The sequence below is a fragment of the Haemaphysalis longicornis genome, unplaced genomic scaffold, assembly GCF_048455015.1.
Source record: "Haemaphysalis longicornis isolate Haplotype H1 unplaced genomic scaffold, Haemaphysalis longicornis Haplotype H1 scaffold_2, whole genome shotgun sequence".
Classification (NCBI taxonomy): Eukaryota; Metazoa; Arthropoda; class Arachnida; order Ixodida; family Ixodidae; genus Haemaphysalis; species Haemaphysalis longicornis.
Window position 1 is genome coordinate 102,032,906 of NW_027526295.1, and position 18,631 is coordinate 102,051,536.

The 18,631-nt window shown below is 48.5% G+C and overlaps 1 protein-coding gene across 2 annotated transcripts in view; it reads left to right on the forward strand.

Annotated features, from left to right (window-relative positions):
• The window catches only part of LOC144169070 (acetylcholinesterase-like), a 295,512-nt gene that overhangs the window by 79,641 nt on the left and 197,240 nt on the right, over nucleotides 1–18,631 (forward strand). Inside the window, exon 1 of one of the 2 annotated variants that reach the window (XM_077698069.1) lies at nucleotides 16,339–16,635. The exons of the other annotated variant lie outside the window; for it this stretch is intronic. The gene's annotated coding sequence lies outside the window, so the exon portion shown is untranslated. Of the gene's footprint in view, nucleotides 1–16,338; nucleotides 16,636–18,631 lie in introns of those variants that run through there. 2 annotated transcript variants of the gene reach the window in all.

An 18,631-nucleotide genomic window follows, 5' to 3' on the forward strand; every position in this document is an offset into this window, starting at 1 on the left:
GGGGGAAGAGCGAGGGAGGGAAGGGCGTCAACTGCTGTCCTTGTCGTCCGGCTGCCCAGAGCGATTAAAATAGGAAACCAGGGGTGCAGGCAAAAAAGAAAAAAAATGTGGGCGAAGGCGGGAAGGAAGGAAATGAAAGTTAGGAAAACGGTTCAAAAACCACAGATAGCACGAACGAATGTGAGAGGAATGACCATAGAGTACCAGAGCACCTGCCAAGCTTTCCGTAAATTGGTGATGATTATCGCGAAATGAATGGGCTTTTAACTTGTGTGCGATGATTTCTATAAGCAACATAACGGCGGAACGCACGCGCTCAGGAATGATCCAATCGTGTGTGTGTGGTGTGCGTGTGTCTGTGTGCGTGTGTGTATTTATGCGTGTACTCGACACACACACACACACACACACACACACACTCAATGGCTAGTTGTGCGTGCTCGGCGGTGCTCGGCGTGTGTTTGTGCTCGGCGCAGTCGGCGCTGTAGACGCCAACCCGCAGGCAGATTGCATGTATACATGCACGTTCCCTGCGCTATGACACTAGGAGACACCAGGAGAAGCAAAAAATAACACTAGGAGGCGGAGGCTATACCCTCCGCCTCCTAGTGTCATCATGCACCCTACTCTTTCCCCCCGCCTTCTCTCCGCAACCCTCCTTCGGAACGAACGAGTGATTGGACGCTTTTCCTCTGCTACAGCACGAGGCGCTGGCTTTTCCTTGGCTGACCTTGAAGGTCGAACTGACGGAAGGATATGCTTTCTGTGTTTGTACCTGGAGTAATCGAGCTTTCGTGGCCAACATTGATTTCTGATGAAAACTTGTTCCAGCGAAGCTCTCAATCGCAAAATGGACGAATTCCAGCAATTCAATCACCAAGCCGTAGTGACGTTGTCCTTCTCCTTAGTGACGTCATTCCTCCTCTCCTCTTCTGATGGGGACTCGAGGCCTGTATGGGGAAAATACTGCGTCACAGAATGCACAATCGAATAAAGTGAAATTGAAATTCCGTATACGAAGTTGTGTTCGACGTGCATGATCGTACGACGGAGCCCGGAATGGTTATCCGGCGCCGACAATCCGGCGACTTCGAATTCAGCGAGCTAAAATTATTGTAATTCCACTGTACGGCAAATTTCTGGGTTACTTAAGCTTGAAGCTTAAATGGGCCATGAAGACAAAATGCAAGTTTGTGTCATAGTGCCCTCAGCGTTTGTGCCGTAGCAAACGATACTCTGTTCACTGACAAAATTTACGCCAAAATTTTTATTCTCCTGGCACATCGTGTTTGTGACGCCGACAATGGCATATCCAGTGTAGGTATATAAAGCACAAGTCAGTATGTTGACTAAGGCTGCCATTGATGGCAAGCATAATTTTCTGTTATCGGAGTTACCGTCTGCCTTCATAAATGGCGTAACGATACAGCTGAAGGACCACTTTCCGCACGTGGTTTATTGTTCTGACCAGACCTTTGCCTGACTTATCGTTACGGTTTATTATAATCGTGTCATGAAATATTGTGCGCGACTCGACAGGATGGCAAGGTAAGTGGCAGTGTCGCCTATGCCAATTTGCCAGCGTCGAGTCAGACAAGCCCAAGGCACCAGACGGCTGTGTGGCGTCGGCTCTGCGCCATGTTCGTTCGTACATTTCACTTCTTACATTCTTACTGCTATAGAAGAATGTGCACTAAATTTTATGGCAATTAGCTTGTTCTGCAAACTTGCAGCCCCTGTTTGATTTGGGTTGGGTTTTGTCGGCCTCAGCCAATCACTACGAGCGGTCCATAATACGCCATAGGTTCAGTGCGAAAAAAGAGCTAGAGTGTCGGATGCCAATTCTCTGTTTTTTTTTCATATGCAGCTTTCTTTGTGAAGTTTGCGCTAAAAGTGGTGTCAGTTTTATTCGCAATCGTTCGAAACAACCAAACCTATCGCATTTTGTCTCCGTGGCGTCTTTACGACTAACTCCAGAGAAGCCAATTTTACTTCCAAGGAGCCATGTCAGTTTGTCGACCAGATGGTAGCAATCAAAATCAGTGCCAATCCCCCTTAATGGGTATGTAGTAATTTAGGACTGGTGGGGTGACGGAGATTACGTAAAGAAAAACGAGTGACGCGACCGTATTCTTATTCGTACCCTTAAGGAGTTAGTGAGGTAGAATATTTGGTGTGAACACTCATCATCATCGCCCAATCCCCCTTAATCGGCACTCACGACGGGCACAAATTATTTCGACGAAGGGGGCTATAACTGTTTCGCACGAAAGAAAATCAGTATTTTAAATGAAAGCCATCTTGCAGGATTTAAACTCCGCCTTCTGAGTTACCGAAGGACTACTTTCTTTGAAAGTAGGAAGCCTATTTGGGAGTGCGCGCGCCAGCAATCGTCAATTAAACTGTCGGTTTTTTGTTCAAACACAAACACGGCTGTATGAGGCGTGCTGACTCGTTAACTACTAAGTTGTCTTTGGCACGTCACGGGTAAGTTTCGGGTACTTCAAAGCATTTTTCGATTTCGCTGTGAGCTTACGCCCGATGCAATTATCAGCAGCCTGAAAGACGGCCCCAGCCGCGGACGTTTGCGGACACACGGACAGTTATTGCGCGAAACACCGGGAGGTGAAATTGGAATCCGCAGTAGATGCATATATAGGAGGGCAGAAAAACGGTTCACGGAGAGCTCAGGAGCGATACAGATAGCCGCGGAAGAAAGACTAGAAGAAAAAGCTCCAGAAACGACGGCCGCCCGGCGAACAAGCGCTTCAAGCTGGCCGCTTTCCCACGCTCTGTCGTATTCCAAGAGGGCCCACCAGTAAGCCTCCGTACAGTGCCTCCGTTGCCAGTTTTCGATTACCTTTTTTTTCCCCTTCTGTTCACCTCTCTTTCACTCTCCACGTTACAGCCGCCTTCCGTCTTGGGCAGCGCTGAAGTGTACGAGGCTTTTGTCGATTCCGAGCTACCGGTCTTGGCCCATAAATCTGCCCCATGTCCGCGCACCCGGAATGGACGACTACCATTGCGGTTCATACACCCGTTAGATATGTCGTCAAGTGCTCGGCCGCTCAGGTTTGTCGCGTGCCCCGATCGCATCTGGAGGTAGACGGGGCTCCCGCGCTCATACTTTCCGTCTGGACACAGGACGCTCTTCTAATGTTGGGAGAAATTCAAGGTTTCCACCCATTAACGCGAAAACGTGAGGAGTGCGTGTCGCAGAAAATGCGGTGTCGGTGGCGGGGCGCAAGAAACCTGATTAATAGGTACAGCCGTGACGCGAAGGAGCGGAAAGTTTCCATCCGTCGCGGTGTCCACGGAGTGGCGCTGCGACCCTGATATCATCTTCCGTCTGTGGGGAATCGTTCGCCGCCGCCCCGGCAGAGAATGCATGTTAAATTACCTGTGGCACCAATTTTTTGTGTTCTCTTTTTGTAGCGTGAGCTACACTGACCGAGGTTGAGCAGTTTCGCGTGGCCCCTGGAGAGCTGTGCTGCGCATGCGCGAGGAGCAGTGACGTCACACGGCGCACAGAACGTTGCTCGCTGCCCGGCGTCTCTCACCTACCCCAAGCGCCCAGCGTCTTCACCGTTCCGCACGTGGCGGCCCGGTCCACTTGATGATCATGCGAGGGGTGGCCGGGTGTGGAACCGATGGCTCATGCGTCGCAGCCACACCGGCGTGCGCCTGTGGAGCAAGCTTAGCTCTGGAGCGATTGGTGACGCTGCGCCGGAGCCGCTTGATAAGTATGCATGTGTCACATAATGCGTATGCCGTGTGTGTGTGTCATTGAAGCAGCAGTAAGCCTGATAATCAAGCTAATCCTAGACAACCAGAAAAGCTAAGAATAAGCAGCTGAACCTTAGCTCACGCTACGTATATCCTGGCATAGCCGAGCTAAGCCCCTGCTAATATTTTTATTATTGGTTTTACCGATGCCTAGTGGCCTGGAAGGAAACAGCACTTTAAATACTTGATCGCGCGTTAATTAATTGCAAAAAAAACGGCCCAAAAATTCTCAGTTTTAGTTTCCATTGCTTCGAGCCTGGAGGTGCCTTCGAAAGAACCATGCCATCACCTCACTATTTTTGTGCGGACGTCAAAACACTGCTGAGGGCGGCGGAGACATTGTTATGACCGCCCCGCCGCCAAAGCTCAGCGGCTGAGCTCACTGAAGACGTTGAAAACACGGTTGCGCCTACCAGTGACGTATTCTGAGCAGTTCCCTGCGATTGGCTGAGGCCGACAAACTTCAACACAAATTAAACGGGTTAAACAGGGATTATAAGTTTCCAGAACAAGTTATTCGCACCTAAATTTAGTGCACATTCTTCTTATAGCAGTTAGAATGTTTGTCTAAGCTATGTAATTGACGAATAAACACGTCAACACAGCAGCACCAGTGCGTATGGCGCGCACAATGTCGGCGCAGCCATCGAGCGCGTAGGGCTTAGCTGAAAGGACACTGGTCAACTGGTCAACTGACACTGCCACTTACGGGACCCGTCCTGTCGAGTCATGGGCAATATTTCCGGGCACGATTACTATCAACCGTGACAATAGGTGTGGTACAAGTCCGATCAGAAAACAAAAAAAAACATGTGTGGACAGTGGTCCTTAAGCGGTAGTGCTACATCATCTATGAAGGCAGACAGTAACCATGATAACAAATGTTTTTGGCGTGGGCAGCAGTCTTAGTCAACATACTATCTTGTGTTTTATTAGCCTGTTCTAGATACGTCATTGTCGACGGCACGAAACACACGAAACGGCGTGAGAATATCTATTTTGGCTTAAATTATTTAATTTTTCAGTGAACAGGGTATCGTTTGCTACAGGACAAGCGCTGAGGGCACTATAAAACAACAAATTTTTCGAATATAACAAGCTTGTATTTTGTACTCCTGACCCCTTTATACTCGACGCTCATGCGGTGGCCAAGTTTTTCAATGCGTAGCATTGTTTGAGTTGTGACTTGTGGTTTTGTGTTGTTCATATCAAGTTTTTACCCGCCATTCTCATGCCCATGGCTTTTCCTGGTCAGAAAAGCCACAAGCGCCACCTAATTGCCTTACTTAATGGCGAGCCTGACGACGAGGTATATAAAGACAACACTTTTCCAAATATCTTCCACTATTGGCTTAATTCATCATGTCATCACTGCTTAACGAACATCTACCCTAAGCAGGTTTAGGGCACAACACAATTTCATAAACCCAAATTCGCACGCTGTTTTAAGCAAAAATATTTTTGGACTGTTTCTAGAAAACAACGTCGAAGGGAGGTAAGACACAAGCAGAACAAAAACAAAAGCTAAAGAAAAAATGCACTGACGATTACTATACTTCCCAATGAGAAATTTGTGCGCAGCACGAACTGCAGCCTTCTCTGTCACGCCGCATAGCTGCTGCGTCTCAAGAAGTGATGGCGTGATCAGCGAACGCACGGCGGCGCGCGCTACTCTGCTTTATCTCGCAGCGCACCGTCGCTGCCGCCGAGCATGGTGTTGCAAATCGTGTTTGAACCTCCCTCGCAAATGTCACGTAGTTCGGGTGAGCCGCGCAAGAGGAGGTCGCCGAAGGACCCGTGTGCGTGCAGCACGGAGCGCGTGCTGGGCTTCTGGGGTGCGGCTTCGGCATACTGCCCTCCCCCTCACACTTTCGCCATACTTTCATCCTCCGCTTTTCAGCGGGCTCATCATATTCGGCGGGTCATATTCGGTGGCACACCTTTAAAGGTGTTTCGACTAAAAAAGGTTGTAAGGATGAAAAAAAGGTGTGCTTGTGAACACCCTAAAATAAGGGTGTAAGGTTGCTTAACACCCTAAAGTAAGGGTGAGGCAGCCAGCTACGCGTGACAATATGGATCGGCTTAGCTACGCGCAGCACGGCATACAGACACATTCCACACGCACAAGTAACACTTGGACCACAAATGAATAGAACAAAAATGCCAACGCTCATCCCGTTGGTTTTCTTGTTTTTCTTGCATGTTCTTCTTGCTCTTCTTGCTTTTATAGCCAGCAGAGAAAAGTCCTCTGATAAAGTCGCAGGGCTTGCCACAAAAATCATACATTTTAGCGCTAATTCTAAAATTATGCATTTTAACGTCAGCATGCGTATTTTCAAAAACTTTTTAATCATGAGGCGGAGTGGGAGAAGTGCTGTAGGTATTATGTTTGGTCATTTCATTAATTACCAAACACCTATTTTACACCCTTGTAACAGCCTCCAAAGATTATTTTCATTATTTCAATAGCTTTTTTTGCCGCTTGGGTGTAAAGCTACAAAATAGGTTGATGGAGCCTAATAAAAAGGGTATGAAAGACCTCCAAATTTTGAGGTCTTTTCTACCCTTTTACAGGGGTGGACTAGAACATTTTCTACGAAGGGGGTTGGGGGGGGGTATGAATTGGCATAATTAATTAACAGCGGAGCTGTTTAGTCTCGAGCATGGTCTGGTGGCTTCAGCAAAAGAAAAAAAATACCACGAAAAAAATGCGCCGCCTGTACAGGGTGCACCACCGCAGATAGGGTGTTATAACAGTGAAGCCAGCTTTAGCGCCCGGTCGAGTGGGAGCACAAGGGGTGATGTGCGTATGCACCTCTTACTATACCAATTCAAAGGTGATAGTAGTCGTTTTGGGCTACTAAACGCAAAACAAAGCTGGCGCAGTTTGCACTAGGGGTTCAAGGCTGGAGAAACATCGGAGCTCGGGGTCGGCCTAGCTTGTTTATCGTGGGATCCCCTGAAAGTGTGAGGGACCGACCGGAACGGCTTTGTAAAATCTGGCTAAACTTGGCCTCACGCCTCAGAACTTAGCTTAGCCTAGCAAGAGCATCGCAAAACCGAACAAAACTTAGCAAAGCCTAGCAAAACCTAGCAAAACCGCAAGAGGCTAGTCCGACCCCAAGGAGGGTCGACCACAAGCTTCGTTGTTTCTTTTGCAACTGAACTCCCATTTCATACCCTTTTAACACACAACAGAAAACCGATGTGTTTCAGTCGACTATTGCCCTTTCTGCCACACAAAAAAGGTGAAACCTACCAATTAGGGTGCTGTAACCTAAGAAAAAGGGTGTAATTACTTCCCGACACCCTTATTACAACCATACAACACATTTTTTACGCGATAAGGGTGGAAAAACGTTTAGTGTGCTAACTAGCCCGCACGACATACCGTCAAGCAACATATGGCCACCAAGACACTAGGAGATACACCGACGCCTCCCCCTATGGTCAAAACAACGCATACGTTGTCACCGTGAGTGGCAATCAGGATGGAGAAGTCGCTGCTGCCACCACATCGACTAAAAATTCCAAGACAGCTGAAGAAGTCGCCACACCCCTCGCCCTCTCCACGTATAAAGAGTACATCCCATTTATCACGGACTCTCAAACAGCTTCCCGTAATTACCTCATTGGCTGCATCTCCACTCAAGTACTCCAAATTCTATGGCGGCTGCCCGAACTATCGTATGGACCCCGGCCACATGGGACTGTGGGGCAACGAAGCGGCACATGGCGCGTCCCAAGGTCACGTACACCGGGCAGTTCACCCCCTGCCCACCCCACGACACCGTGTCTTCTCCCTCATTCCCATCCACTGCTTCTCTCCTCACGTATACGGACACTGGTCCATTACTGATTATACCTCCGAAAATTCCCGCCACCACACCCGTAACTCCCAGACACGAAGCTACTACTCTGATATCTGCAGACCAACATATGCCCTCACAACACGCTTCGCCATGCCATGTTTCTCACACAATACACGGGTACATGTCAACAAGGCCCACAATTAGGCACACTCTTTCACATAACAGTTGCATAACCATCCACGCCAATTTTGCCCCCCGCTCCCTAGCATTGCACCACAGCAATGGGTGGAGCTGCCGACTAGCTCGGCCCTATCCGTCCAGCTCATATATGATAGTGGAGGGGGCCCATTACGCCACTAAACACCAATGTATCCTGGACTGAAGAGACCTCCCACCTGGAGACCACCAGAAGATCGCACTTGATGTTATATAAATGCTTGACGGGGGTGATATGGTACATTATGGTTAGTACGGCGCAGAAAAACAAGAACGCGGAGAAACAACGTACAACAAAATGCCGAACTTCCCAATTTTGTTTCTCAAAATATGACGCTGCTTATGCAAAAAACACCGAGAACACTGTGACATCAAAAAGCGTCACATTCGCAAAAAGGCTAATTCTTTTAAACCGACAGCTTTCTTGGTGGGACAGCTGGCCTGCTGTCAAAGAGTTAATGCGCCATAGATAGGTTGGTCCATTGCGTAAAAATGGTTACTTCAAAAACGCTAAAAAGGATCAGTTCTAGATAAAACAATACACGCATTGATAATGAAGAATGAGTACAATATTATACCTTTATCTCGTAAAATAAGTATCGATATATATTTAGATCGTTCGTAGATGCCATTACTTAATGCGCGAAAAATCGTCGCATAGCTTTGTTCTTCGTTTGCGATTTGGCCCTTTTAAATGGGCCCTGCAACACTTCCGATAAACGCTTTCACTCTTTCCTTCGCGCCTGGAAGCACTACGAAAATTATAGTTGTCGCCAGCACGGAGCAGCACTGCTTGATTTGCTCGTCGCACCAGCTACGCCTTACGTGTCTGGTTTGCGTTTGTGCCTTTTTTTTAAAGTGGCTATCGAATGGGTTCATTGTTACAATTGAAGGAAAGCAGGCCAATAGCTGCTACACCGCTTTAATGACGTATGTTGTGACTTCCTCTTCGTCACCCCTTGCAGCAGACGACGCTAACCATCATCATTTCATTACGCTTCACGAGCTGCCGCATGCTCATGTGGCTGCGCCGGCTCGCGCCCGCTTCTTCTTCTAGTTCCATTAAAAGCCTCATCGGATCACGACGTGTCGCTCCCCTTCCTGAGCATCGCGCCGCAGCTGGAGGACCCAGAGGTCCAACACATGGTGCCGAGAACCCGGGACTTCTAGGCGACGCCAAGCCCATCGACGCACGGAGCCGCGAAAGCCCAGAAAACGACGCGGCGCCTGCGATCTTGGCGAGAGTTCCCAGCTGCGTGCGACGGAATGGAGCGGCAACTTCGACGACGCCTCAGACTACGGGCGCAACTGGATGGCCTTCTAGCGGAAGCGGAAGGCCACATAAGAGGACATGGAGAGGCGACACCATCTGCAGTGAGTGTACTTCTTGAGCGAATCGGCGCATTGTACGCACAGATTGAGACAGTGGATGATGCGGTTTTTGAGGAGACACCAGACGACTTGCTCGAGAGTGAGACGTTAGACGCCGGGCAGTACCTCGACAAGGTTGTCACCTTGACGGCTAGCCTACGTTTTAAAATGCAGGATTGCCGATCTTCGACGCTACGCCCGGCGACCGTTCTTCCAATACCAACGGGAAAGCGCACATCCCCACAAGACCATCCACTACAGGACTTAGATGCACGGAACATAACTCGGGTGTCTTTTGGAGCTGCTTCGAGTCCTGTAGTTCTAACAGCTACTTTGAACCACCAGCTTCAATCTGTGGTAGATTGGCACCCAACGACAGCCCGACTACCGCAACACTCCACCTGTATGAACGATCCCCCCATTGAAGCAGACCCCACTAACGAATCGATCAGGATGCACAAGGATGAAATCTCCCGCGGAGCTGCCATGAACATTTGCAAACGAGCGAGCAAAGCCACTGCGGTCGTTTCCACCTTCGAGCATAGAATGACTTCACAGGGGAAATTCCTCTACTCGCCCCCGGGAACCCTAAAAGTGCTAAGCAGTCCTCGGAACCAGAGCTTCGATACACTTTCGCTCAAGTCCAAGATAATCCTGCACTCCAGCGAGCTGGCGCCACAGCCAGCAGAAAATCTTCGTGAGCGAACGTCTGAATTACGAACCGAGTCCAAAAGACGCAAACGCAGAAAGAAAGAACGAGTCAGAAGACGTCATGCCGAGCACAGAGGGAGGCTTCAAGTGAAAGTTCACATGGTCCAGACAAGGAGCACAAAACCCTCGGTCGTTCAAACCCTCACAACGGGAACCTGGCTTGCAAACGAACCATGGCGTGACTTGAAGGTGCAACAACACGCCCGATGGTGTAAGCACCGGTGGCGGCAAAAACGATCTCGGCATCAGAGGAGTGATGATACCAAGGATATCACGCCCAACCAAGCAAAAGAGACACCCTTGAAGAAAAACTTGGGCTACACTGTGAAAGGCAACGTCCAATACAACTCTGTAGTTTGGGACAAATCTCATTGGTAGACTTGATGGCATCGTCGGGCCCAGCAGTGTACGTTTTTCCTGGGGCACTACACCCAAGCGTCCCGAACCCCTGCTTAACCCTTTGGAAGCCCCTTAGCGCCATCTGTCGGCGGGGGAGACTGTTGTGACTTCCTCTTCGTCACCCCTTGCAGCAGACGACGCTAACCATCATCATTTCATTACGCTTCACGAGCTGCCGCATGCTCATGTGGCTGCGCCGGCTCGCGCCCGCTTCTTCTTCTAGTTCCATTAAAAGCCTCATCGGATCACGACGTGTCGCTCCCCTTCCTGAGCATCGCGCCGCAGCTGGACGACCCAGAGGTCCAACAACGTAATTCCAGCGGTCGGAGAGCGCCAACACCTGGAAAGACAGAAAATTCTTTTAAGCTAGTTTCCAAGTTATTTGATGGGGATAGAGAACTAATTTTTGAAGAAAGTACATTGCGACCCCTTAATATCAGTACTGGATGTGTTGGTTGACGCCGTTCTGCAAGCATTTAAGATTTCGCAAAAAAGTTGAACAACGTTACAGTGTACTTTTAAGGTGTGACGATCGATGGGACGCACTTTAAGCGAAGTTTGGGCGCAGTTTTAAATTTCGCGCTTATCTCAAGTTTCTTTCGGAAAGGATGGGAATTTTTGATGAAAGCGATATGGACGGAGCACTGACGCGGTTGTCCCCTGCCTGCTTGATAAAATGAGCTTCAACAATTTGGCGCTGAAGCTTACCGCTCCCCTACTGCTAGAACTACGTGAGATCTATAGAAGGGGGAGGGGGGTGCACTTGCATCTCTTGAAGCCCCAGAAACGGGACCGCTTGCATTGTTTTTTACTGTACAGTTGTACTTCCCCTTCTTTTTTTCTTGTTTTGTTCTTCTTTCGTCCATGTTTTTTTGCGCCGTAGAAACCATCAAGCAAGTGTTATATAAAGTTTATCCACTCCACTTAGCGCTTGGAAGATGAATGTTAGTAGCCGTATTCTGAGTCTGTTCTCCACTCCATGTGCCTCCTCGACTCGGCTCAGTTAAGGATACCGCTATGCTTTTACATGCGAAAATCGCTTTCAAGGAGAGAGAGAAAGAGAGAAAAAGAGAAAGAGAGACAACTTTAGTACGCAATAATGCGAGAGTGGTTCCTCAGTCCAGGAGCCCATGTGCTGTCCAGGCTGCCGTAGCCCTGGTCACAAGCAGGAGCTGGTCCTCGGAAGGGGACGGGTTCAGGGGCGGAAGGTTTGCGTTTTTTGTGGTCTAATAATATGTGTGTCAGAGTTCCTGGTTCCTGGCAGAATTTACACTAATCAGAGTACTGTGTAGGAAAGAGTAAATGCATACGGATGGGGTGGGGAAAAGTACCTCCTTGAATTTGTCTGAGTGTGATTTCTTGGTTTTTCGTCAAAGATGTCTGAGGACTGGCGAAGGTCTGTCTCCTGGTTCGGTAGTATTGGGTGATTTCTTGGTAGGTGAGGAGAGGTGCGGAAACAGCCGTTGTTGTCCAGTTACAGCAAATTTAAGGACGAGCTCGAAATTTACATCATGATAGGAGGAACGTCGTATTGGTAGAAACCCTTCTTGGAGAAATCCGACGATGGCCGTCATTAATAAAAAGCACGGCTACTTTCCATGGTTTGCCCTTGCAAACAACACTAAGAGGGAACTCTGTTGGCAGAGCTCAGGTTTAACCAACCTCCTGTGACACAGTTTGCACACCACAACGCGTGACATCGCTTCGTTGCGTGCCCAAAACTATTCCAGTCATTCCAGCACGCCCAACCTCACCCCTAGGCAGTCTTTTTTTTCGTTCAGATTTCGATCGAAGCCCATGCAAATAAAAAAAAACATTCTTTAACTAATCTAAATAAAAGAACCGTACGCCTCTACGTCAGGCCTGAACTTATGTCTCTTTTTTTTTTTTTTGTTCCACAGAGCTCTGTGGGTTAAATCTGGTGCACTCCGCAGGCACCGGCACTTTAGTCGTTTCTTCCATTACCACTGGTTCGCCGACGCTGTTTTCATATCATTAGGTGTGTGTGGTTTTCAGTCGGGACACAGTATTTCTACAAAAAAAAATGATAGGGGAAAAGCGTGGAATTGACACAGCTGCGATGAATTTCTCCCATGAGTAGTGATCGATAGAAATTCTGAGCTTGGTATTGATTGTCCCATTGAAGCAACGGGTGCTATTATATCGTGAAGCATTGTGACTGCCTCTCATCGCTTGTGCATTAGACACGGCGCGTGGTCTCGGATGGAAAAAGAAAGGGACTCCTGCCAAAATAAACAAGAATATGCATCTGCAGCGGAAGACTGAAAGCCTGAATAAGATGTGCCCCAATAGAGTCGACTTACTCGAGCGACGACATGACGCCTCATTCCGGCCGCAGGGCCGCCGAGGCTCAGATCTCTCACCGAAATAGTCGTGTGGTAGCCTTTCCTGCTGTCACACGAGAGAACCTGTCATAAGACTTATTATTCACTTTATTCCTGTTTTAGTTAGAGAAACTCTTCGGAATTATTTCGGTGAATGGCCAGTACGACGCTTTTTTTTATGTGCAGCGCATTTCAGAATTCTATCTCGCGTGAAGTGGCTTTTAAAAGAGCCCAGTCTTGTTGTCAACCAGCAATGCAAGTTTTCTTTTCTCTTATTCTTTGCGCATTCGTGAGTCATAATTTGGCTTCTAGAGCGAGGGTGAAATTTCCGTTATTTGTCTCTTCGATGGCTGTTCGAATGTCTACCAATTTTTAAGCGCCGTAAAGAAAGGCATTTTGTCAGCCGTTCATACGAACCAACCCCTAGGTGCACGTTTCGTGCTAGAGAGGTTGTTGGGAGGGCTTTTTTCGCCTTCTCCACCAAGTTTCCGCACTTTCACAATGTGCGGACAACTAACATTGGACAGACTAACGCTTTTTCGTTGTACAGCCGTATGTTTATTCGGTCGTGGTTTATTCGCATCGTACTACTTCTGCCATTCTGCTTCAGCTTACGAGTACTGTGTTTGGTTAGTGGAAACGGACCTGGCATTTTTTCACGATAAATGGTGTGCATGTTACGTCAACGAGACTGTTTTAAAGAACGGGCTAACCCAAAACATCTCCGTTCCTCATACCTTCTATCTCGCTCTGCCTGCTTCATTTCGTTCTGCGTTCCATTGCTGATTACCCGAATTAATTATCAACACGCATTGTTACGTTTATGTTTCTGCTCTAGTTTACCTGACCCACAACTGAGCTTCGTGAGTAATCTAGTCATTGGAGAAATAGTTGGTTGCACTCGCGTCAGTGCTCGTAATTGACAGTTCGGTTTTTTCAACCTGTCCACGCAAAGCAAAGAAGGACCGTGCGGTCAACGCTAGCCTCGTAGGCGAAAGCCGCTATTCCCTCGAATGCAACACGACCAGGTCTGTGCAGTCGCCGACATTGGCGTTATGCTAAAGAAGTCTATAAAGCGCGATTTTCGCTCGAGATGTGTGCGAACGACAGAGTTTTTTTTTTTAAGTAACTCGCCTGGATAAAGTTTGCTACTCCTCCTCCTTATTAACTCTCCACACCGGCCATGCGAAAGTAGATGGATAGTGAAACGTTTTTGCAGAATACACAGAGCTTACGTATACACAGATTTTAGGTGCAAGCTGTGAGGAAATGTTATTTCTCTTGAGCATTGACGGCAGTCATTTCTGACAAAGACACGCAGGTGCTTTTATTTTGGCTGTACTGATCTTGAAGATGGTGCCAAATTAATATGACTAATCCAATTCAAATGCATATTCAAGTGATGGAAGTATACGCTTTAGGGCCGAATCATTTTTCGAGTGGCGGGCTATTTCCGCAGTGACCGCGTTCTGATAGCACATACCACGGGACGCTGGTTTTCAAACGCGGCGTGCTTGGTTGCCTTATTAGCTGCGCACTGCGTCATATATTTACATAGACGCATCGCCCCGACCCGAGCGGCGAGATGAGTTCGCTTTTGTTGTAAGCTCTTTCACTATTATACTTGTCTCTTTTGACTATCACTTTTTAGGCGAGAGTTTTCGCTCCGACGCGACCGGCAATATGCGTTTGCTGTGGCGATAAGCTTCTTCTTTGTGAGCTGGCTTTCTCACATTGCGTTTTTTCGCTCACTCTTGGGCGTCATAAAATTACAGACTCTCGCCGTAGACGCTTGTTTTCTGAAAAAATGTGCTGAGGATTGTGGCTGTGTGTTAGTAATCGAATAACAGGATTGGCTGACGCCCCGCCTGTGGCAACCGAGAGTTCTCATACCTTGGGCAGACCCGCTGTGAACGTGTAGGGAACCGTTCCAAGTACTTGGCATGCTGGCACGCCGCTTAGAAAGCCCACCGTCCAGTGGACGTGCTTGGGCAAGAACGCTCGTGGGGGATCGCCAGAAAGCAGTCTCGCTTGAAAGAAGGCGCAGTGTTACGCCGGCTTGCTCGCGGAAACGACACCTCTTCGTATTTCGGCAGTCTCCGCCAAACATTTAAAGCGTCCAGAATGGCCGTTTAAATACCCTGCACACATTAACTCGTAAGCTGCTTCTCAACAGCGACGTGCCACTGCGACGCCTGTTTTTATTAGTAAAAACGCCGTCCACTAACCACCACCCAACGCTTGCCTTGCTTACATTAGGCCCTGCCGCATAGGGAAATTATCTACAAGTGCACCGTCATACATCTTCTTCGAGTATTACTATGTTATCAAAAGACTGCGGACAACATAACACTTACAATGACACGTCGAATGTACACGGCTCTAGAATGCGCGCGTCTGCGTGTGCGAGAGGGGAGGCCCGGGGGGGGGGGGGGGGGAGGGGGGGGGTGACTTTGATGGCAGCTGTAATGACGCATTCGAGCGCATCAGGGATAGGTGGCCAGAATGAAACCGCGATTACTGGCCAGGGGATTCTTCGCTTTAAAACAGGTTGATCTTGAACGTTAAAAAAAGAAGAAAAAACGCCGAGTCATTCCACTCTGTGAACATCCAGGCTCCAGGAGGAATAATGGGAACATGTTCACCAGATCCGGACAAAAACACCTAAACTCTAGGCGGAGGACCCCGTGAACTGAAAACGACCTCTAGATCCTGGATTGAGAGTCTTTACAATAATAAAGTTTGTTCTCTCTAAGAAAGGGGGATGACCGGCGACGCAGTCTGTTTTCCTCCCGTAGATGTTCATGCATGGACAGCAAGCAGGAATTCCACATCATTCGCATCTTCACTATGGACCACCTCATATGAAAATATAACAAAACTCGCCGTCATGATATACTAGTCGTAACAACAAATTTTCAAAAACTACTTTGTTTCGGAATGCTTCCGATAATAGAAGAGTTGCAGACGTTTTCTGTAAACATACTCATCCAGTAAATACCGACGTATTGACAGTAGGCGGTAATTCTGTAAAGTTTACAACTTCCCCGTAAACGAATTAAGATAAGTGGCTGAAGTATTTCCCGTTTATCCGTAATCCTGCCGTCTCCCAGTGAAGCTTCCTAAACACCCCTTCCAGCTCCCTGTGAATAATTTTGGCGAGGTCGTACTCGCGTAATGATTTTGTCTTTGTAGCGGCCAATTCTCGTGTATATTTTAGGGGGCTGACTGGAGGGGTGCGGGGGGCCATGCAGCGTAGAATTAATATAAAACAAGGGTTACGGCCGTTTAGTGCTGAGCACTCGCGATAACGTTGGCTTTGCCGTAAGACCGTCTTGTTCACCCAGCAGAAAAATACACTGAACCACACTAATGTACAATTTCGCTGTAACATGAATGAGCGTGTGAGGAGGCCGAAAGACTCGCCACAACACGGCTTCTGTCGCTCCGAGATTCAACGCCAGATTAAGCGTTCGTCAGCCCGGTGCCCATCAGCGGGCGCTCTCCCCGTCATCCCTGCCCCAGTCACCTCTCGCCTGCGCTGTCCGTCTTCGCCGCACGACAGCGAGGTGGGGCCGCCCACAGCGCCGTGGTTTCCCTCGCCCGCCGCAAGCCGCTTACGCGCTAAGAAGAGCAGCAACGAGCCGTTGCAACAGCGCCCCCTAATGGAGGCGGGCAGTTACTCGCGTACGCCGTGAAGCGTGCACGCGTGCGTGTGTTTGTGTTCCGGCCCGGCGGACCATTTAGAAGCGCACGGACCGAGTGACGACGAACGGCCGGCCGTTGGTCATTACCGGCAGTCGCTGACGCGTGATCCGCCACGCGTGGCCGGGGTCGTCACCGTCGCCCTCCCTTCTCGACGGCGACGTTGCAAGCTCCGGGCGGCGGAAAGCCGAGAAAGTGGATTCCTACTGTTGTGAGCGCGGAGTCCCCGGTGCCGCTGCCGCTGCGCGATGACCTCGGATACTCGACTCGGCTGGCTCCCCTGACATTCAGTAAGCTCCCCGCCCCGCTATCTCTGGGAAAACTCGGGCGTTCCGTTACGGCGTCCGCCGAGATGTCAGCCGGTTGTGCGAAAATAGTCGCCTCCTGTAGTGCAGGACAGCTTGTGAACACGTGGTTTTCCTCCCTGGTGCGGGGAGCTCAACTTTCTCCCAGGCAGGAGCGCGCGGTCGTATTCCTAGCGCAGTGCGAGCGGCTTAATACATTCATATACTGCACCTACTCAAAGTAGCGGGCCTTGTGAACGTAATTTTTGTTCACAAAAAAAGCTTGACCGCAAAGGATATGAACTTAGTAAGCCAAGATTAAAACGAACATACAAAGTGTAAACACCGAATTGCGCGCTACGATTCAGCGTGTATTCGTTTTTTCAGGTTCCGTTCCTATGAGCTTGCATTGCAACTCTCGGTTTAATCGTATGTCATAGCGACTGAAAGTACTTTCCGATAGTAATTCTTCATACTAATTAGTTTCCTCAAAGCGCAAATGAGGCGAACTCCTAACTTCGGCAGGCAGCAATGTCGTTACTAATTGCCCCACGCGGCAAATAACAGGTGCCGCAATTGCGCTAGAAACATTATTAGAGTGTTTAGAATGCTAACATCTTCATATCGCGTTCAAATAGGCAGTCTGATACGTACATTCATGTGACCCCAAAAAATATGAAAGTAAGCGATAAAACGATATAGGCAAAGCTAATCATAGTCATTTATAGCCGTGAAAAGTTGATGCAAGCGGACGTGCGGCAATATGTGCCTACATAAAGAAGTTCCCCCTATTAACATTTAAAAATTAGACTGTATAAAAACTCAATGTGTATGTATATGAGAAACATTAGACCTGTCGGCCCAGAAAGTCGGGGAAAAAGAATCACAGCCGTGAGGTTTAATGATAGGAGTCGAGGGTCCTGTATTAGAGAGCTAACTCGAAGGGCAGGCATCCCAACTAAAATCCAAAAAAATAAGGGGAGTGGGGCTGGACATACATGGGATGCGGAGAACCGATAATTTGTGGACAGCCAGTGTAGCGAAGTGGCTGCCGAGAAAAGAGACTACAAGTGGGAGAAGGCCAATGACTGCAGGATGGATAAATTACTTCGTCCATCTTTGATGCACAATTTGAAGAGGACTAAATGAATACATTCAGAAGCTAAATACCGAGTGGAGCAACCATAGCATGGAGTGATTAAGGGCGTGGCCAAACTGCGCCCACGCACTCCGTACAGATGGTTAACAAGCGGAGCTCTAACGAGCGGCTGGTGTTTCCTCGTGGCCTATTGATTTCGGAATAACCTGCTGCCGGTACCTGCCATTTCCACGTTGACGCTGCTTCGCCCGTACCGCAGCCGCCCCTGCCTGCCGTTATCGCTTGAACTGGTCTTCGCGCGGTAGCGCGATGCGCGCGCGCTCTGCTGCGACAGACATAAATCTCTCCCCTTACTTCTAACTCCTCTCCAGACTGGTTCTTTTTTTTTTTCGCGCATGCGCATAGGGTTGGGGAGGATGGGTTTCTGCGTACACAGGACCGCTAGAATTTTCATTCACCTAACCATGCAAACATTTGCCTTAAAAGCGTAATAAGGACGAGTGCGGATATGCATTTTCGCTCCGTCAGCAATACGACGTAGTGAAAACAAGTCTTATTTCACATTTTGAGTGCGGTTTATTTCAACAGAGTTCGTTGAAGGACACGTGGCGTGCTTTGTTCGGCACGGATTTTCTCAGTAGACAGAACGGAATAAACCACTATTCTTGTGGTTCAAGATAAAACACGTTTTAACCCGAATTAACCTACCAAGCTATCGTAATCATCTTAAGTGGTCTCTTGTTTGTGGTCAAAATGTAGCGCAGAAAAACACACGGGACGGAAAGAATACACACGGACGAGTGTGTTTTTTCTGCGCTACATTTTGAACACTATGAATTACCAACTAGCCCAGTCTGCAGCTCTTGTTTGTAAGAGCCAAATAGCAATAAAAACGTGACTTTT